The sequence below is a fragment of the Phyllostomus hastatus genome, unplaced genomic scaffold, assembly GCF_019186645.2.
Source record: "Phyllostomus hastatus isolate PE091 unplaced genomic scaffold, TTU_PhHast_1.1 phas_scaffold_385, whole genome shotgun sequence".
Taxonomy (NCBI): domain Eukaryota; kingdom Metazoa; phylum Chordata; class Mammalia; order Chiroptera; family Phyllostomidae; genus Phyllostomus; species Phyllostomus hastatus.
The window spans coordinates 7,398,095-7,420,749 of NW_025334026.1; the positions used below are offsets into that span (position 1 = coordinate 7,398,095).

Consider the following 22,655-nt stretch of genomic DNA (forward strand, 5'->3'; position numbering starts at 1 on the left):
ACACCAAAAGGTTGCAGGTTCAATTCCTGGTCAGAGCACATACCTAGGTTGCAGGTACGATCCTCAGTTGGGGCACATATGGGAAGCAATTGATTTTTCTCTTCCTTCCTCTTACTCAAATCAATTAAACATTTCCTCAGGCAAGGGTTTAATAAAAAAAGCTCCCTGAGGGCAGAGATTTTGTCTCTATTCACAACTTTATCCCAATGCTTAAAACCACCTGGAAAAGTGCTCATTCAAGGTCTGTCAAATGACTTGCCAGTATATGGACAGGAGACCTAGGGCATCTTAGTGTTACCATGTCTTGTGATTAAAGTCAGTGGAAAACTACAACTCCATGTGGGCAGGATAACTAATCGCCCTTCATGAATGAAAGTTTGGGTCACCCCACCAGATAAAGAGATTAAATATGGAGATTAAGTATGATTTACAGAGATGCATATGGGTGTCAAGTTGGTAATGGATATAGTTGTGTGGTTAATTTTTTTGAAGATTTTATTTATTTATTTTTAGAGAGGGGAAGGGAAGGAGAAAGAAAGAAAGAGAAACATCAATGTTTGAGAGAAACATAGATCAGTTGCCTCTCACACCCTCCCACCCGGGGACCTGGCTCACAACCCAGACAGATGCCCTGATTGGGAATCAAACCAGTGACCTTTAGGTTTGCAGGATGATGCCCAATCCACTGAGCCACACCAGTCAGGTCTATGATGGATAATTTTGTTTCAACTTAGTTGGGTCATGGTACTCAGATACTTGGTCAAACACTATTCTGGATGTTTGTGTAACAGTATTTTTACATGAGATTTACATTCAATCAGTGGCCTCTGAGTAAAGCAGATTACTTGCCATGTGAGTGGAATTCATCCAATCTAGTTGCTGCTAGGAATAATGACTCAATATTGTATAAAGTTAAAATTCCTGTCTTAGGCACACATTACAGTTTGAAACTATAGTAATGTATTATAACCCACCGAATAAAATAAGAATACATGTATTAATTTTTACACAAGTAATTATAAAAACAGGTAGAAAAGAAAATTCTTAATTAGAGTAAAATCTCAGCTAAGAAATACAGAAGGAATGACAGGGTTAGAAAATATCCACTGTCTAGCAACCCTTATGACTAACTAATTTAGTTAAGAATCATCAATGGATTTTAAAGCTAATTGGTAAAATTTTAAAGAAAAACAGGGTATTTACATAGTGTCAAAGTATTCCCATACAAACCACTAATTAATTACAAAGGTAAAAATAGTAACTTTAAAGTGTAGACACCTGAAAGACTCAAACTTAATCATGTAACTGAAGTCAACATTAGCCAAATGGGACACACCAACGTCATGGGCACCACCTATCTTGCCCTGAGGACACAACATTATTTCTGTGATTTTTTTGTTTTGGTCAAAAATGAATAACCTGGGTCTAATCATGAAAAAACATCAGACAAACCAAGGTAACCACTAAATATACACAAAAATGAAAGAAGGCAATCAAAATGGTAGGCTACAGATATACAACTGAATACCCAAAAATTCAGTAATGGGTGAATTGAGGAACAAAAACAGATAAGGCACATAAGAAACAAGTGGCAAAATGGCAGAAATAAAGAATTATTAATTAATTTTATTATCAATTACTTCCAATTAAAAGCCAGATATTGGCAGAATGTATTTTCTAAAAAGTTCCATCTATAGGCTGTCTGATTCACTTTAGATACAAAGTTACAAAGGAGTTGAAAGTAAGAGGATGAAAAAAATCCATGCAAACATTGAAGGACAGCTGAGGTGGCTATATTACTAGACAGAACAGATTTTATATAAAATGGTATGAGACAAGAAGGACATTAAATACTGAAAAGAACCAAATCCAAGGATGATATTACAATTATAAGTATATATACACATACAACAGAGCCATAAGGGACAGAATTAAGGGAGAAATTGATATTTCTATGATAATAGTTGGAGACTTTACTATCCTACTTTCAATAGTAACTAGAACCAGAGACCAGATTAATAAGGAGAGAGTAGTTGAGCGACCCTATAATCCAATCAGACCTAACAAACGTGTAGAATACTTTACCCAACAATAATGGATTATACATTCTCCTCAAGTGTACAGAGAACACTGTCCAGGCTACATTTGTTAGGCCACAAAACAAGTCTTAAATTTTGAAAGACTGAAATCAAAATCTATTCTAATCACAATGGAATGAAACTAGAAATCAGTTACACAAGAAAAATTCACAAAAATGTGGAGATTAAAAAATAGGCTGTTAAACAACCAATGGTCAAAGAAGAAATCACATGGGAAGTTAGAAAATACTTTGAGAAATATGAAAATAAAAACAATATACAAAACCTAAGGAATGCAGTGAAAACAGTGCATTAAAAAAGATCTCAAATAAAAAAGATCCTAAATCAATAACCTCACTATATATCTTAAAGGAATTAGAAGAGAAAACTGAACCAAAGCTAGATGAAGGAAATAAGGATTAGAGAGGAGATATATGAAATCAGAATAGGAAAACAAGAGAATATAGAAAATCATCAAAACTAAAACTTAGTTCTTTAAAAGGTCAACAAAACTGACACCCCTGGCTAGTGTGGCTCAGTGGATTGAGTACCAGCCTGCAAACCAAAGGGTCATGGGTTCGATTCCAGGTCAGGGCATGTGCAGGCCAGGTCCCCAGTAGGGGGCGCACAAGAGGCAAACACACACACACTGATGTTTCTTCCCCCCCTCTCTCCCTTCCCCTCTAAAAATAAATAAATAAAAATCTAAAAAAAAAAAATAAAAGGACAGTAAAATTGACAAATCTTTAGCTAGACTGACTGAGAAAGGGATGGGTAGAGGTTGAGGCCTTTCTTCCAGGTTCTAAGTTTCCTGCCTCAGTTAGAACAATAGAATCATTTCCTCATGCCTCAACCTACTTGATTTTAGTAATTTAGCAGCTTGACTACAGTTCTCAACAAACTAGGAACTGAGGGAAACTACCTCCTAAGAAAGACACAAATGAAAAACCCACAGCTAACATTATTCTCAGTGGTGAAAGACTGAAAGCTTTCCTACTAAAATCGGGAACAAGAAAAGGTTGCCCATTTTTGCCCATTCTATTTAACATAGTACTGGAAGTCCTAGCCAGAGCAACTAGGCAAGGAAAAAAAGGCATCCAAATTAGGAATAAAATTATCTGTGTTCAAAGATAATATAATCTATGTAGAAAACCCTTAGGATTCTACACACACAGAATAAACTGTTAGAACTAATAAATGCAGGAAAATAGCAAGATACAAAGCAACACACAAAAATCAGTTGCATTTCTATACACTAACAACAAACAATCTGAAACGGAAATAAAAAAATTCCCTTTACAATAGTATCAAAAAGAATAAAGTACTTAGGAATTAAAGTGAACGATTTGTACACTGAAAACTACTGAACATTTCTTAAAGAAGTAAAAAAATGGAAAGACATCTTATGGAACCTGCATTTGCTGTGGAGTTTTAGGAGTTCTCTATATAACCTGGATAACTTTCTCATAGCAGATAGGTGATTTGCAAATTCTTTGTTCTATTCTGAGATTCTGTGAGTTGCCTTTTTCCTCTGTGGATTGTGGCCTTTGAGGCACAAAACTTTTTAATCTTGGTAAATCCAACATGTCTGTTTTTTTCTTTTATTAACTATGCCTTTGCTGCCATATCTAAGCAATTATTGCCAAATAATTTCTTGTGTTTTATTCTAAATTTTATCGCTCACATTTAGGTCTTTGATCTATTTTATTTTTGTACATGGTGTTAGACAAGAGACAAACTTCATTCTTTTGCAGGTAAATCTTATATATATTATATAAGTTATATATAATATATAATATATATCATTATAAAATTATATATATTTTACAATAAAAAAGTAAATTAACTTTAAAAAAATTTCATACCCTTTCATGATGAAAATACCCCATAAACTAGGAATAGCAGGGAACTACCTCAACATGATACAGTTTATATATAAAAAACCCACAGGTAACATCATACTCAATGGTTAAAGACAAAGTTTTTTCACTAAGACCAGGAACAAGACAAGGGTGTTTTCACCACTTCAATTGATGTTTTCATTTTTGTTGGGTAGATTCATCATATCTAAGCTTTCTATGGAATCTCTTTTAACCAACCCCTTGGCTTTCTTTCTCCCTTGGCTTCTATAATACTCCTTTTTTAGTTTTCCTCTTGCTTTTTTTTTTTTTTTAACTTTAACAAGACTTACTGGTTTTCCTTGATTCCCTCTGCCCCACCTTTGGGAGGGCTCTCTGCATTTGTCTGGCCTTGTTTCCAGGCTGCTGTGGCTTTTAAGTCCCTTTTCTTATTTCTTCAGCTTTTGAGTCTCCTGGAAAACCCCAGTGCACTGCCCCTTCTTGTTTCTTCTTGTTCACCCAGCAGTGGTGGCTTTTTGGTGCTAGAGAGGGAAAGGTGTACTTAATTCTCAGCTCCTTAGTAGTCTTCTCAAAGACTTCATAGTTGGTCTTAAGGTTTTGGTTCTCTTTTTCCTCTGGTCAAGGCTCATCACCAGATAGTGCTTATCAAGAACATACGCAGAAATTTCAAAAGGACACAACCCAAATGCTAGCTATCTGCCCTCTTTTGTCATCACTTTGATGAGTCTCTTGTGATTTAGAGCCATCCTCTTCTAGTTACAGAGGAGACACCTTTATAAATGGAGATTTCCTTTATAAGTACATATTCTCTTATGAAAGGATAACTTCTAGTTTGTTTTCAGAGCATCTGAAACTTATGCTAAAGAGGTATATTTTGGGGAGATATATTCTGCTACCCTCCAGTGTTTAGGAAGAATTTGAGGAACTGGTCAATCTCCAGTTTGCAAATAATGATCAAGGTTGGTCAAAATGGGGGGGGATGGGTGGGCAAGAGCCTTTATTGTGGTTTCCATGGAAGGAAGGGGTGAGGCGGGATAGAGGGGTTTAGGATTGGCTATTCAAAATAATTTCAGCAAGCTCTGGGGCAGAGGGGTTGTCCCAGTTGTCTGGTACCTGCTCCTGGGGTGGCTGGTGTCCTGGGGTATGAGCACCCAAGAAAGGACTGGCTGTGGGTGTGAACTCTGGGTTCCTTGGTTTGCATTTGAAAGCATGCTGGGTGGCAAGTTGTTTACTATTACTAGGAATTGGTAATGCTAGGGGTTGGGGGTGGGGCAGTCTCTCCAGAGTCAGCAAGACCCCAGATGTCAAAGCACCAGAATCCCAGAATTTAGCAAAGATGGGATTCCAACCCAGGACTATCTCCAAGACAAGGTTCTTCCTTCCTTCCCTACTTTCTTTACTTTCTTCTTTCTTTTCTTGTCTTTCCTCCCTCCTCCCTCCCTTCTTTTTCCTATTGTGACTGTACTTTATGCCATAGATAGCATCCAGGTGAGAAATGGAGGGAAGAAATAAAATCGAGTCACTATAGTCAAGCTGCTAAATTACTAAAATCAAGTAGGTTGAGGCATGAGTAAATGGTTGTTTTAACTGAGGCAGTAAAGTTAAAACAGGGAATAAAGGTCTCAAGCTCTGCCCCTCCCCTTCTCCATTTTAGCTAGAACATCACAGACACAACCTTCACTGACCACTTGTTCCCCTGCTTTCTCCTCCTCAGTTTCTTGTAATTGAGAGGAACCTCTCCCCACCCCCCACAAATTGATATCTGCAGAGAAGGGACAAGGATGAGGGGCATAGGCAGTCACCCCACCAGTGTCAGAAGCAGAGGACTGCCCTATCTTCTCTCAACCATGTGTAATAAAAACCTTCCACTCATACCCCATCACCCAACATGTCTCATTCTCCAAGACTGCCTGCTCTTCTCAAGTGCGTACTATGGCTTTAATAAATGTACTGTGCTTTGATAAATCTGTCACACTCATGTTCTTGAATTCTTTCTTGTTCTGTGACAAGGACCTGGGTCAGTGGAGGCCTCCCCTTGTGACAGAAAAGAACCTGTGGTGGGGGCCCAGGTACTGTTATTGAAATAAGCCCCCTCCCCCGAGGTCCCTCTGTCACTGTGGGTTCTTTGCCTGCCACCGTGTATTAGGAATTATGGCTCTCAATGCCAGAGTTTGGTGAAAAGGGAAGGAACTATTTGTTCCAAGTTAGACAGGTTTAGAGTAATGGCAGAATGTCCCCATTAAAAATCCCAAAGTTCTTTCAAAACACCCACAAACACACATACACAGTCCTACCTTCCCCTTGTCCAACCAGGCCAGTCAAGGGTATCCTTTCTCAGGAAAAAGAAATAGAAGTCTGCAGCTCATCTAGACTCCCGGTTCCTCCCAATAATCTGTGCTTGGCTGGCAGGTCTCCCGCCATCCCAGCACCATCAGCCGTGTTGCTGCGATCTCTAGTTCTTAATCCAAAACCACATGGCACCTCCTCATGGCCCACTAGCAAGAGTCCTTTCACCCCTTTTCTTCTAGCATGGTTTCCCATTGTCCTGCATTGTCTCTCCTGCATTCTTTCAAATTGCTAAGAGAGAGCTCTGAATGGCTGCTACCTCTTGCTTTCCTGCTTCCTAAGCCACATGGTCAAGTGGGTATCCTCTCTGTGCCCAGAACCTTGTGGTTAAGATCCAACACAGCTGCTGCACCTGGGTATAAATCCCAGACTGGAACCTCCTCTCTAACCCCATTTCTGACTCCTCCCACAACTGGCTACACCAGCGAGCACTCTCCCATTTTCAGCCTTTATGGGCTGTCAAGGTAAGTCCTGGCAGGCATGGCCCTGTGGCGTGGAGGGAACCATCTCCAAGCTCTCACACAGGCGCTGTAACCAGGGGGACCTGTCTCCCAGTTTTGCCATGGGTCAAAGTTATGTATACCTTCTGTTTCTATTCAGGCTGGAAGACTAGTCTATTATGGATACACAAAATAACCACTTTTGCATAGCAGGTATAAAGCTGGCCTGTAATTATTGATATGCAAAATAACTCTCAGTGGCCCTGCTCCATGTGTCCCATCCCCCAACCAGACAGACTTTTGGGGGTGGGGATATTCTATATTCTTGGACATCCCAAGTTCCGGACCCTGTTACAAAACCCCTCTTTGGGGGTAGGCCTGGTGCACCCCATTACACCTTGGCTTCCCTGGGTGCCCCTTGGCATAACTAGCCTGGGAACTTAAACTTTTGAGCTTCCCAGTTAATGGGTGGACATACATTGAACCTTTAGATAACCCTCTGATTACCCCCTGGACTAAGGAAAGAATGTCATGTATCCTGACTACCTGACATCCATCACTCAGACTACCAGTCATCTAGAGGATTTCCACCTCAGGTCAATCCAAATGCTAAGAATGCAGGACTGATTCTTCTCAATGTACCTTTTTGTTATAAGAACTCATAGTCTTTCTTTCTTCTACAAAACACTTTGGGTATTGCCTCACTGTGTATCCATTTGCAAACCCTAAGACCCTTGAATAAATCTATCTAACCAAAGGCTCCAGACTCTTTTTGAGTTCGTTTGATACAGGATACAAAGGCAGCTGCTGTTTCCAACTATTAAAAGTAAAAACCACAGACCCAATATAATGTCATTTGTCCTAAAAGCCCATGATACCAAACTAGATTTAATGTCTGCTTGATGTAATTGCAGTATCAACCTCTCCCAGAAACAATTATCTGGTCTAAAATTTTCTGGTCCAGCAACAGTATGGTAATCTGTCACAAGGGCCCTCCCCATCCCTTATAGAAAGAAGAGGGAATCTTAATGATAAAAACTCTTCTCATTCTCTTTCCCCAAAGATGTACAGGCCCCCAAATAATCCTGTCTTTTCTTTTGTTAATAGCGCCGCTGTTCCATCCACCATTTTTCCTATAAAATCCTTCCGTTTTATACAACCCCTCAGAACACCTTTCTAGTTGTTAGCTAGATAAGATACTGCCCTACCCATGGACCACTTAATAAAGCAAATTAGATATTTGAATTTTACTCGTTTGAATTTTGTTTTCCAACACAACATTCCTAAAATAGGAATTACACGAACTAGATTGCGTTTATGACTCGACCATTACTTAACTTTTAGTCTCACTTATGCTCAAGTATTAAAAAACAGCTTCTAGGTCAACCAATCTCTTCAAGGTCCTTTAATTTGATCACTTTTAAAAGCCTAAGATCCCTGAAGGGATGGAATTCTTCACACCCTATGGGATGGCACAATCTGGGCCAAATACTCGTCTCCCGAGCCTTTACAGCCTCGCGCCTCCCATTCCACGTTACTTCAGCAACCCAGGCGCGGGCAATTGTCCTCACGCTATTGCAAGTGGGATCCCAGAAGCAAGGACAGAGAAACGCCGGTTTCTCCGCTGGCTCCCGGACGCTCCAGGTCAGCGTCCCAGGCCGCCACTTCCACTTGGTCCTTCGGCATTACCAGTGCAATCTACCATTCGCGGCTCAGCTGAGACTCGCCCCACCCGAGCCTCGCCCCACCCAGCGCAGATTCCACAGGAACTAGCAAGGGTAACCTCCCACTGAAAGTCCAGGGCCCCGGAAGTGACGTTTGTGCGTGCGTGACGTGAGCTCACGGCGCCGGAGGCGGGGCGTGAGAGAGGGTGGGCCGGTGTGAGGGCGGGCCGTGGACTGGCGGAGCCCGGACTAACTCGAACGACGCGGGGAGAGCGGCGATCTCGACGCCGGTGGTTCCGCGGACGAGGTATGGAACTGACGGATGGGGACCGAGGACAGCGCTGCTCTTGACTCTGGGCTGTGGGCGGTGCCGACCGGGCAGGGGCTTTTGGTCATTTGTCCGTGCCGTCCACCCGGCCGGGCCGTTTCGCTTCGGAATCCGTAGTCCTCCGTCCCACCCCGGGCCCGGCAGCGCGGCCCTGGTTGGTCCCCTTAATCCTCTTAGTGCTGAGCCTGTTGGTGTCTGGCTCTCGTCGCCAAGTTGTCCACGGCCCAACCCAACTCCGACAGACGCCTATCATTTCCTGGCCGCCTCCTGCCACTGGTCATCCGCTTGCAGGTTGGCTTCCCTCTGGCCGGCTGCCTCCTCACTCTCCAGTCCGCGGAGTCAGAAGGGGCACCTGTAGTGGCGGCGGGTCGTGTCGTGCCCTGGGGCCCTTGGGCATTCGTTTGGATGAAAGCTTAGACCCATTTCGCAGTCCGGCGATGGCAGGGAGCCGGCACTTCACGAGCCCGTGTGGTTCTTGGGGAGGGATACCTCTCGGAGTGGGGGAGTGGTGACTTTTGTGGCGCCGAGACTCGAAGACTGGTCCTATCTAACTTTCGTCCCGTCGTTGAGGACCTGTGGTTAGGAGCAGAAGTCCCTGCTTCCAAACTGTCTTGGAGGAAAGCAGAGGTGATGCCCTTTACGGAAGCTTAGGAGGGAGGGAGGGAGGGAGGGACGGAGCCGCTTTAGAGAGTAGGTCATAGACAGCCGGTGGTGTCTCAGCGCTGGTGACCAAGCCCGGTGTTTGGGAAGTGCGTCCGTGGGCGCTGGTGGGCTCTGTTGGGCTCTGTTGTCCTTGAGATTAGATGTGAAAACTTGCCAGTACGAGTTTACAGCACCACCTGGGGAGCTTGCTCTCGACCTCTTTTTCTTTGAGTTTTGTTTTTTGAGAAGAAAAATAGTTGTACTTTTTTCAGTAAACTCAGAACTTCTTAAAGTCTATTAATTAAAGGAGTTGTGTCAAGAAAGCCTGCCAGAGGTGCAAGATTTGATTACATCATTAGTTCATTTAATAAATAACATTAACATTTAAGAGTTACTAGTTCTTCTGCGGAATATTAAGAAGTGTTCAGGATCTGAATTTTTACTAACCTTCGATGCAATCATGTTTCGTCTCTCTAGAAGTTAGCCAACTTAGAAGGGAAGGGAAAAGAGGGGGAGGAAGGGACACTGGAAGGGAAGAGGGGAGAGAGAGACAGACTGCAAAAATAGTTTGAATACAAGGTGGTAAATAGTGTGAGCTAAGTTAGAGCACCTTAAGTGGCCCCCCTCACCCCGAGAGACTGCAGTGTGTGAAGGTGAAGAAAGATATCAGGGAATACCTTTCTGGGAGTATCAGGAAGAATGAGTAACATTCAGATTAACTAAGTGGGGCGGGAATGTGGGGGTGGGGCAACTGGTGGAAAAGAGGCTAATGGCTACTTGGAGGTGGTTTTTGAAAAGTGAAAAAGTGAGGACAGAGCATGGTGACAGATAGGGGCAGAGATTCTGGAGCTTGGCCCTTTATCTGATGATGACAGAACCAGGGAAGGGTTTTAGAGAGGGTTATTGTGTAGTTAAAAAGGAATTTTATGTAGATCTTAACACACAGGCTGCTATGTGTCTGGTGAGGATTGTGCCCAATAGTGTTTGCTATCTTGTATTTTAATCTTTTCTGCTTGTTAAATGTTTGAGTTAAATTGCATATTCATTTATTCTTTATGTATGAGTGACTGCCCCTGCTAATTTTTAAGCTTCTGTAAACAGGAATTCTATTCTGCTTTTACCTCTTTCTATTCTAAATCCAAGTTGGGCATTCAGAGACGTTGCATGAGTACCTGTTGACTTGGTGAGAAATCATTGATTTCTGATGTTATTGTTCAGTGGGAAAATTACAATCAGTACTTAACTTATTTTAATATCTACATACTGAAGAACTAAGATCCTATTTGATTTACTGTGTCAGTCTCTGGTCAGAGACATAGAATTTCAGTCTTGACAGTGTGAGTTTGATTTTTGGCACATGGGTTTTTATTGGTTGCAGGGTAAACATCTCCGGCAGAGATGACCCATCCCTAAAATTCAGGCAATGCCTGCATAATATAATACCTGTCTGTTCTGTGACTCAGAATAGAAATGTTATTAATGGCTTCTTACCCCCTAAATAAAGTTATCACACTAAAAACAAGTTTCACAATAGAGGCTAAACATTTTGAAAGTCTTTCAAATGCTCATTTGAATTAAATGCTCATTTCTTTCATAAAGCACTGTAGAAATATTGTGTTGTTTCATATGTGTGAAATACCTTGATATAATAAGCTAGACTTATTGAATAAACACTCAGGAATAAACACTTAATATTATGTAACTCATATTTTATCTGCTTGGTATTTGGGTAAGGCTAACATGCTTTCAGGAAAGGCTGTGCATTTATGGTGCTGCTTTCAGATTACCCAGTGAGATTCCTGCTTTTGACAAAGTTGCTGTCTGGCCAGAAAGTGTCATTTTTTTTTTAATATAGTGAACATTTTTTTCATGTTTCTGTTAGCTGAAGAACTGTAATTATAGTCAATTAATTAGATATATATGAAGTTAAAAGCCAGAAGCTTTGATCCAAATGACAAGTGTGAGTTCATGAATGTGCAAGTTTTTTATGCACTAAGAGAGTCCTGAGCTGTTTATTTTCCTTGCATGACAGCAAGGAGATTGCTGACATGTCTGAATCGGGCATGTAGGAAGAGCCTTTAGGGCCCTAAATTCTGTGCTGCCTCACACTAAGGAGCAGTTGGCAGCACTCTCAGTGCTCAGCACAGGGCAACTCAGAAGGAGTTGTACGAAAATCTTACGAATCATTTTTGAAGCAAGTCTAGTAAGTTTGCATTCAGAATAAATAATCAACTATATAGTACATTTATGGTGATTTGTTCTGTACTTTAAATTAAAAAAATGAGTTTAGGGGATTTTTACACAAGGATATATTTATAATATTCCGTGTGCCTCAATGTTAAAAATACACGTACATAATGAAAGTGTTTTATTTTTGTATTTCCTTTGTTGTTAGAATTTGCTAATTTTAGGTATAATATTTGGTAAAAGATTTTATTTCTTTTGAAGCACAAAAATAATGCCTTTAGAAATTGAACTTATAAAATGTTTATTAATGGATGAAAATATTTTATTGTACTATAATGTTTTTTAACTGGAGCATATCATTTACTTATATCATAGCTTATTCCAGAAAGGATTCATAACAACTTATAAAGATACATGTGGCATATTGTTGGTAACATACAGAAATAAGGGCTGGCTACTTCAGGACTGAGGGAGAAAGCTTAAGATGGAAACAGGAAAAAGCCCTGTACACAAAGTACGTGGACTGAAGTCATAAGTATTTGTTGGAGGATCACATATTTGACTCTGCTTTTTAGTAGCCAGTTCAGAGAGAAGTACAGGGTAAGACAAAGGTTGGTTTACAGTTGTGAGGATGCAAAACACAGAGTTTATTGTATTATTATTTGCTAATTATTGTATTATTTTCTGTACGAACAACTGTAAACCTGTTTTTGCCCCACCGTGTATAATCAGTTATGGTTCAGTGACCATAAGAGAAAACACTAATTTCTTCCTTAGGATTCCCAAAGACTCCTTGTATTGAGAAACTCAAATACATCCTTAAGGAGATACACCATGCATTTCAAAGGACTGTGTTGTGTTTTACGTTGTTTTCCAGTAAAATTCTTCATTGTCTTCTTGTGTAGGTTGATGACATAATATCAAAACATAATTCAGTAAAGGCAGTTCCTTCCAGTGCTGGCAAAATAATGTGGTCTAAGTGCTTAGAACTCTAGACTGATTTACCAGTAATGTAAGGACCTGTTTTAGATTATCTAGATAAGTAGATGGGGATTGCACATTCTTTCAGTTACCTTCCATAAATATCTTGTTTCTCAGTGGAACTTTTGTTAAGAATTTATCATTGGTGGGATTTGAGTTTGTGCTTCCTGACAAGTTTTTTGAGTATATCTACTTTTTATATTACTGGTTAATCGTAGAGCCATATTTTTAGCAGGCATGCTTATCAAGTTGGTGGGGGTGGGGGGGTATGAGGATGGAGGACTCTGACAAGGACAAATGTTTAAATTAAATGAAAGTCACTTAACCTTCCCACAGAGATGGACTAAGGGGAATACTAAACTGCAGACCTAAGATTTACTCCTGGAAGTATGTTTGGGGTGTTAGCTTGGCACAGACAGCATTGGCTTGAAAAGTCCAGGCATGTAATTTATTTTTAAGAAGGTAACAGCACTGGCCGGGTGGCTTGTTTGATTAGAGTGTTGTCCCGGATATGCCAATGTTGTGGGTTCCATCCGGGGTCAGGGCACATGTAAGAGTCATCCAGTGAATGCATAAATAAATGGAACAACAAATCGATGTCTCTCTCTCTCTCTCTCACACACACACACACATACTCCACCTCTCTCTCAAAAAATCTATTAAAAAAAAGAAGGAAACAGATCCGCTTATCTTAGATTGAATGCCCAGTAAACTAAATTAATATATTTGTATTTTGCCTAGGCTAAAAAGTTGCCCTTTTCAGTAATAGTAGTTCAAATTTATCAAGTGCTATTGTGGGCCAGGCACTGTGCTAATAAATAAGCTCTTGACATTTCATTATCTTGCTATCATCTCTCCTCTCCCCTTAAAAGAAAAATAAAAACAAATGTCATTCATAGCAATAACTTGTTCAAGGTCACACAGAAGGTGATAGAGATTTGAACTCAGGTAGTCTGACCCGACTCAGTGTCTGTACCTGACTTTATACTCCCTGAGGTGGACTAGACTGCGCCTTCAAGATGGGACTGGACTCATACAGTTAACAGAAGGAAACACATTGGCAAGTATCAGAACTCACCATTACAAAAGGGCCTTGAATGGTTACGATCTTTCCATTCAGAAGATGGGCTGGGAGCTATAAGTTCAGGGCATTTGGCTATGGTTTGTAAGGCTGGAGAAAAATATACATATTGTATGCCTGTTCTAGGCATCCATCAGGACTGGAGAAGTGGGAATATTTTTTTTATGTATTTGTACCTAAAATGCATATATTTTTTTCTTTCCATTTGCTATAAATTTGTCTCATGAGATTAGGAAATCCACAATGGTATTTATAGTGTGCCATTCTGGAAAAAGAGGTTTGTATTTATATATCACAGTAAAATTTTAGCTGGTGATCTCACTGCTATGATGTGGGATGAATTTAGGTTATACTTTTTTTTAAATATTTTATTTATTTATTTTTAGACAGAGGGGAAGGGAAGGAGAAAGAGAGGGAGAGAACCATCAATGTGTGGTTTCCCCTCACGCCACCCGCACTGGGGACCTGGCCCACAACCCAGGCATGTGCCCTTGACTGGGGATTGAACTGGTGACCCTTTGGTTCACAGACCTGTGCTCAATCCACTGAGCCACACCAGCCAGGGTGGTTATACTTTTGTAGTGATATCGCTGGGTATTTGTGTCTCATTCTGTTTTTTATCAGGAATTTTATTGCATTGGAGTTGTACAGATAAGTAAACCATTATCTATTGTGAGTTTTCCTGTGAAACTATTCTAGGTAATTCGAAACAATTTGATTGTGAAGTATTAGAGTTTCTGTGGAGAGTAGCGAACACCCTTATTCATCTTTAATCGGTAAACAATGAGTAGAGCTGTCCTTGCCTAAATATAGTTATGCAACACAGTGGCTCCTAATTGCATTTCCATACAGCTTTTGACATTGTTTTTTAAATGTGTTCCTGAAAAATGAGTTGGGCTAGTGACCAAAGTTTTGAGTAGGATATTGTTAAGAATGTACAAATTAAAAATTATGAAAGCAAAATAAAAACTGTTGGTTGATGGAATAGAATGTCTAAAGTCCATTATAATTAGTGTCTCAGGAAGTGATAGGCTTGGTTTCTATTTAGCAGATTAAATTCTTTTTATTTGTATAAATTAATTAGCCATTGCAGTTAGGATTGTAGTGCAGTTAGTGTGTAGATTCTGTTTGTGTAGGGTTTCAAATGTTACATAGTTATGAATGGACACATCTTAAATATCATCCCTGAGAAATAATCAGGTGGCAGTGTTTTCATACCTATGTGCTAACTGCTGATGCTTCTGCAGAACATCATTATATGTTATCTGCTCCAGGAAATAGAATGGCTGATGATAGAGACTATACTGAAATTTAGTATTTAAGTCCTCTGAATATTGGCTGTATTAAGAAGACACAGCCTTCTCCCAAGGGCCTACTTTTGTTCTTGTACATGTTTGGGAACAAATTACAGATAGATGTTTTTTGTTCCCTGTTAAGAAGTTGTAGGCTGTTTCCTTAAAGAATTTTTGCCTTTTCAGTACTTTGGTCTGTTAACTGAATAAATGTATCACATATATTTATGTAAAGAATCCCAACTTTTTTTCTTATTTATATAAAAATAAAATAGTGCTTGCGAAATAAGTTGATTCGATTGAATTTTACAGTTCTTAGATTCTGACCAAAAAATTGAGCAGGCAATCGAATTTTCTACTGCTACCTTCATTGGGCCCGCAAGAGTGTATAAGGGACAAAAGTGAAAGAAACCTGTCTGTGCAGGTACTTTGTCAGTGTTATGAATAAACCGTTCAGTACATTTAGAAAGCATCTGTTGAGTATTCTCACTCTTCCTGGCACTGTGCTTGTGGCTATCAACATGGAGTGGACACGTAAGCAAGTATTTATGAGAAATAATCACAAGGCATTATTTCCATACCTGTGTGCTAACTGCTGTAAGTAAGTAGAATGTAAGCATTTTAATAGCTGTATTTATAAAATGCTGTAGGAGTCAGAGAGAGAATTATTCTGTCAGTGGGAAAGGGGAATTAGATGTTATTTGAACAAGGTGGGATTTGAAGGTAGACAAACACAAGGGTACTCTAGGCTTACTCATAAATTAGTCAACCGTGTAAGTAAATTATTATCCAAAGCAGGTTGTTTTGGAGAATCGAAGGGGCTCCAGAGCAATAAATAGGCTTATGCCAGGACTGTTCTCACTAACTGGGATGTATGGTTACCCTACGGGTGAGGAGCAGGCGGTGCTGTGAACCCACAGTTCTTTTTGAGCTTGTGGAAAACTCATACAGAATTTACAGCAATTCTTATTGGATGGTTTATTATATTATACTGTGGTAATCTGTTACAGGGATGCTGTAACAGATTACCACAGTCTGGGCGGTTTAAAACAACAGAAATATATTCTCTCACAGTGCTGGAGGCTACAAGTCTGAAATCAAGGTGTCAGCAGAGCAGTACTCTCTCTCTGAAGCCTCTAGGGAAGGTGATTGCAGCCGTCCTTGGAGTTCCTTGGCTTGCAGCTGCATCACACGCCCTCTGTGTGTGTGTCTCTTGGGCCTTGTCCCAGGCAATCCCAGTTATTGGATTTAGGGCCCCACCCCCCCAATTTAGTATGACCTCATTTTAAATCCTTACATCTGCAAAGATCCTGTTTCCAAATCAGGTCACATTCACAGTATTGGGGTGCAGTCTATCTTTTGGGAAGGACACAATTCAGCCTACAACAGATGGGATGGTTTTAGCAGCTTTTGACAATTTCTACAGTTTAATTGGATTCAAGTTTTGTCACAAGGAACTTCTCAAAAGCTTAAAACATAATACAAATATTTATTTGAGCTTTCTAACAAATCTGAATGTTAACTGTATTTCCAGCCCAGGCCATTGCTTTTTCTTTTCCCTGTCTCAGAGACATGTGTATCACTTGGCCCAGCCACAGCAACTGGCTAAGGGTGAAATAGCTGCAGCTAAAAACTAAGGTGTGACTTTGAAAAAAACAACTTTAATTGTTGAAACCACTTCATGTATTACAGTTTTTGTTATTTGAAGTGGAGTTACAAGATAATTTTTGGTCAGTTACTTATCAAATAAATCCACCTTTTGGGGAATTGGCAATGCTTTTGTGGGAGAGTGGAGCATGGTTGAAGTAGACTTATACAGCCAGGTTACTTTGCATGTAATTTTGAGTTATTAGCCTGGAGACTGGCATGTCAGATTAGAGTTATGATTTTATTTAACTTGAAGAGGGTGTGAGTTAGTATAATAGAAGATTGTTGTCTAGAACTCATTCCTTAAGAATGCTGCTCTGCTGGCTCTGCTCATTCCAGCAGCATAAACTGTACATTTTGTGCCAGGGGTCTGATTATCATTTGTAATTATTTGGGCAGCCTAGTGTTTGGATACTTTGTTTTGTTATATTTAACATTGGAACTCTGCCATTGATTCCCTGTGTGATATTCACATTCATTTTGGAAGCAATGTATTAAATGATATGAAATTTGGTGAAATTCAGGTACAGATTTGAAACACTAAGTCTTTGATTCAGACTATGGGTCTTTATAACATAAAGTCAAGGACTAAAAGATAACATAAAAAGAGCACCTATAAAAAGAAAAAGAAGATGACATAGAAAAATGAGCAGAGAATATGACAGTTAAATTCCTCGTGGAAGATATAATAGTGGCCAATAAATATCTGTAAAGATGGTTAACCTTTTTAAAGAAATGCATATTAAAACAAGAAGTGAGTTATTATTTTACTTACTATTTTTGCCTTTGAGATTGGCAAACATTAAAGGTTAATAATGCATTGTTTATGAGTTTGTGGGAAAGTAGATTCACGCACTGTAGGTGGGAATGTAAGTAGGTACAGTCTTTTTGTGAGGCCAGATTGGTAGTATATATCAAGATTTAAAATGCACAAACCCTTTGACATTCCATTTCTGTTTCTAGGAACCTGTTCCCATTTCGTGAATGAATGGTCTGCTCGTATCCTTATCCTGCATTCAGAGATTTATAAATCCTTTCTAAGTATGATAAAATACTTCATTGTCCTATTTACTGATGCCTATTTTGGTTCTCAGTGGGGCTTTTAAAAAACTAGGTAGAAGTTTCAATTTATGTGTTGAAATCTGTTTCCATTTTGATTTCTCCTGTAGCTTGTAAGCTTAGATAGCCCTCTCCTCTTTAGAAGTTTCATAAATACTTGATTTTAGTTCTTTCTCTTTTGTCATTTGTCCTGAAAAACTTTGTTTGAGATACCTGTAATTAATTTTAGGACTGCCAGATTGCTGACCAATTATTACATCCTGTTTCTTGAAAATTCTTCCCTTTTCCCACGTCCTCTAATATTAAATTATTTCATATATTAGCATTTATTTTGGGGTCAGTTTGTTCTGGGTGATTTGCCAGTTTTGTTGCTAACTTCACAGTATTTTACTACAGTAGTCTGAAGAAAATTTAAATCAGTATGTTAAATTAATTTAAAAATTGTAAAAAACCTTTCCTGTTTATTATTGCTGATGAACTGTGGCATAATTTTGTCAAGTTCAATGAAGTCTTTTGTATTTTTGTCATTTGCAGTAAACATAAATTTTGAAATATTTGCCATCTTGATAATATTTAGTTTTCTAATCCTATGTCCTAATATATGCCTTACCAACTATTCAAATCTTCTTTATATTTCAATATTTTTGTGTAGCTCACATAATTTTTTTATTAAGATATTTTCTAGGTGTTTTAAAATTCTGATACTATTGTGAATGAGATCTCTCTTTGTATTTCCTAACTTGTTAGGCTATTATAAGAGTTCTGTAAATGCATGTAAACATATTTTGCTTGTTTTATATAAACTATCCTTTTGTAAATTCTTTTGTGAAACTTTATAATTATAAATTAATAATTTTTAAATATATTATTTTGTGGAACTTTAAAGTTACTCATTGTTTGTAGTGATTTAATTTCTTCTTTGGCATATAGAGTTAGTTGTATCCTTTATACTAGACAGTAAGTGCCACGAGGAGTGGAACTGGTTTTACTTATATTTATATCCCAAGTGCCCCTTGTATAGTGTAAATCAGTGTATAAATATTTGCTGAATAGATGAAGAGTGATGAGTAGGGAAAGCACTGCAAGAATGTAATGACTTCCCAGGGCAATGTTTTAATTTTCTTTCTCTTTTATTATGTATTTGTCTGTATAGGTCAGATGTTTTTAGAATAAACATTTTACTTTTATAATTGGAAAAAAGCAAATTTAAGGAAAAAAGTTTTCTTTTTGTTTTTGCCGGGGGACCTGGTGTGGGACTGTGACTCCTCACTCCGGAGACATTCCTCCCCAGAAGTTTTAATTCTTAACTGAGGCCAAAGGATAGTTTGTTACTTTGGTCAGTTGATTGAATGTTTCCTGTGAATCCCATGTAAGTTACCCAGAGGAATGATCTGTGATGACATGACATTGAACTGAAGAATAGAAAGGAAGCAGGACTCTAACAAGGAAGATAATAGGAAGCTACTTAAATTCACAAGATTTTTTCCTTTTTTTTTTCTTTTTAATGAGACAAATCTGGTTTGCATGCAGAGCCTTACAGAAGAACATACACATAAAACTCTAGACTTTGTATTCCTCTGGCCCTTTTTAGTGAACTTCAACCCAGATTAAATCTTAGGCCTGGTACAGAATTCACAGGAATCTCAACTGTCTCAGCAGTAGAGATCGGGGTTTTTTACTCTGTCCTCCCTAATGTGAGTGGGCTAATTGAATTATGCATTCCCTGTGCCCAGGTCGCTCAGTAAAAGCCTACTTGGAATGCGGTGCTCAAAGGGGAACTGGGTGTGGCTCCTCTGATCTTTCTTGCCACAGTGGTTACAGGAGCTTGCCTCTGGATTGTGACCTCACTGAATAGGGATAGGTCTTTTCTGCCTAGAGAAGAGAATTAAGTTTCAGTGTTGATTTCCCCTGATTCTCCCTAACTGAAAAGTACATGCTGTCTGTAAAGCTCTGATGCCTGACTGGCTGTGCTGACTGTACCTGCTTTGCCCACTGAGACACAGCCGTCCTCACTACTACACAGCCTTTCTCGTCATGGGCTGCGCTTTTGGTGGTTCCCTTGCTTGCTCTGTTTTCCATATGTAGAAATGATGTAAGTTATATGTTTAATGGTCTGGTACACACTGGTTCAGTCATAGGTGTTTTTATGTTAAATACAGTTTTAAGTGGAATTTGGAAAAAACTAATTTGAAGTTACAGATTAACAGGAAGTTGCAAAGACAATCCAGAGAGGTACTGTGGATGCGTCATTCAGTGTCCCCAAGTGGTTACATCTTACATAACCTTGACACCTGTACAATGTGTGTGTATGGTTCCGTGTCATTTCATCACATACGTAGATTCCTGTAACCACTGAGATAGTCAAGATCCAGAACCATTCTATTATTAGTAAGACCCCCCTCATGCTGCCCCTTTGTAATCACACTCTGTGTCAGTAGGCCCCAAGACTGCCCCAGGTTTGGTACTTTGCTAGAAGTACTCTTGGCAATATTTTATTACAGCAAAATGATACAAAAGCAGGATCAATAAAGGAAAATGGTGTGGTTAGCAGAGTTTGGAGGATAACAGGTATGAACTTCCAGGAGTCTTTTCAGACCAGTGAAGTTGCACAGGGTGCATTTAATCCTCCAGCAACAAACTGTAGTAGCATGTGTGATGTGTTTTTTCTGTTAGGGAAGCTGACTTAAACCTAGGATTCCAGGGTTTTTATTGGAGGCTGGTCACATAGGCACAAGTGACTTTGTGATAAACTATAGTTGCTATTACTTCAGGCCCCAGAAGGAAAGCATTACACTGTTTATACAGACTATCTAGACAAGTTGGTACAGTGTAGTTTAAGGCCTCATGCAAGTAAAACACCCTTATCAGTTAGTATATAAGGACACTTCAAGACCTCAGTTCCCCGCAGCTGGCCAAGAGCCAGTCACTCAGCATGCCCTTCTGAGAATATATACATGATTCATGTAACCCAGGTCTGCTTAGCTGACTCTTTACTGCACACCTTTCCTTATTCCCTCTTGTTAGAAACAGATAGGATGTGGAGAAACAGTGCTGGGCCCAGGGTAGAGGTGAGGGTTGGGTAGCTTGGGGTAGGTACTACTTTTATTTTTTATATATTAGGTAAAGCTACCCCATCTCCCAGGCTTGAGAGAGTGGCTTAATGTAGCAGGTTTCCTGTAATGTCTAGTGGCACAGCCTCTTCTTTTACCCAAGCTGGGTACCTAAGGTGCACCCATTGTGTGGGCTGAGCACACCCTCCTGTTGTAGTTGAGCCTTGATTGCTGTTGGCATGTTCAAGGTCAACCACTGCCTTTATTCTGTCCAGGTTCACTCAACAGTAGTTACAGAGCAATCTGCAGATGGCTGCTACTTGTGTTGGGCTTGGAGGTGCCCAGGAGAGGCCAACCTGTGAACCAAGGCTGGCTGGTGCTAGTCCTGGGCCTGGGGCAACTTAGAGATTTGGAGATTGCTGAAGCCAGGTCCTGCTTGTTTGAGAAAATTTAGGAAAGGCTGAAGCATGGGCCAAGACAAGCCATTCAGATGGAAAAGCCACTGGAAACAGCTTGGGTAGGCCTGAAAGTTGGGTGTGGTAGGTCCTCAGGGAATCATCAGGATGGGCCAACAGTATGAGCCTGGTTGATGATGTCTTAGATACTGTGTTTGCCTGCCATCTTTGTGACTCTGTTGGGGGAGGACTCAGAAAAGGAACAGTGGCCTCTGACAGCACCTCTGTCTGGGAGAAAGCTGGCCCCCCAGCTCTCACTCTGATGCTGGACAATTCATTTCCTCCCTGTTTGTCTCTGATGCCTTTCCATTTGCTGCCCTGGCACTGGATCTCGGAGTGAGTCTGAGTAAGTCTGTGCTCAGGCCCTTTGAATAAAATTGCTTAGGAGTCTGGCAGTTTCTGCCATCCACAGTCTCAGTCCCTGCTGGTTTTTACAGCCAAAAGTTAGGGAGTCTTTTCTTCCTGGCAGTGGAACCCTGGCCTGGGTCGTAGTGTGGGCTGGGACCCCTCAATCCTGAGATATCCCTCCCAATTTTTATCTGCTGCATGCAGGTGTGGAACCAGCCCATTTACATTCCTACCTCCACCCCACCCCCGCCTTCAAGGTTAGGTACTGCTTTACATAGAGTGGCCAGGGAAGGCCTTTCTGATAGTGTGATGTGAAAACTGAGGCCTAAATGATGAGAGAGAAATCACCATATGAACAGCTAAGGGTACAGCATTCTAGGCATTAAAACACCTGTGCGAAGGCCAGAGAAATGTAACAGAGGCCTGTAACAGTTTTCTGTTGCGGTAACAAATTACTACCAACTTAGCAGCTTTAAACAACACCCATTTATTATCTTGAAGTCCTGTAAGAACTCCAGCTCAGCTGGGTACTGTGTTAAGGATATCAAGAGGTCAAAGGTAAGGGATTCACCAGCCTGGGCTCTTATCTGTAGACTGTGGGGAGAATCTGCTTCCAGACATACTCACTTTGGCAGAATTGAGTTCCAAGTGGATACAGGACTGAATTCTTCATTTCTTTGCTGGCTCTCAGCCATGGGTCATTCTCAGCTTCTAGAAGCTACCCACATTCTTTGAATTATAATTCAAAGAGACTTTGAAAGCTCTTCACCTTCAATGCCAACAGTAGTGCCCTGATATTCCATTATGCCCTCCTCTTCTGATTTGCATTTTATAAACAATTTTATTGAGGTATAATTCATCCACCTAAAGGGCATAATTCAGTGGCAACCACCAGCATGGTCAACTTCAGAACATGTTCATCACCTCAGAAACCCCATAACCTTTAGCTATCTCCTACACTCATTCCCTCCCTTCCCACTTCATCCTAAGCAACCACTCTAAAGACTTTCTGTCTTTGTAGAGTTCCCTGTTCTGGACGTTCATGTGAATGGGATCATATGATATGTGATCTTTATAAGTGGCTGCTTTCACTTAGCATCATGTTTTCAAGGTTAATTGTGGCATATCAGTTCTTTTCTCTTTATGACTAATACCTGCATTGTGTGATACACTACATTTTGTTTAGCCATTTGTCAGT

The 22,655-nt window shown here is 40.0% G+C and overlaps 1 protein-coding gene across 3 annotated transcripts in view; it reads left to right on the forward strand.

The window, feature by feature from the left end:
- Window positions 1–8,551: 8,551 nt before the first annotated feature.
- The window catches only part of RABGEF1 (RAB guanine nucleotide exchange factor 1), a 66,591-nt gene continuing 52,487 nt past the window's right edge, over window positions 8,552–22,655 (forward strand). For 2 of the 3 annotated variants that reach the window (XM_045819294.1, XM_045819296.1), the window contains exon 1: window positions 8,552–8,694. The gene's annotated coding sequence lies outside the window, so the exon portion shown is untranslated. The remainder of the gene's footprint in view (window positions 8,695–22,655) is intronic. The other variant, XM_045819295.1, reaches the window with a different exon arrangement.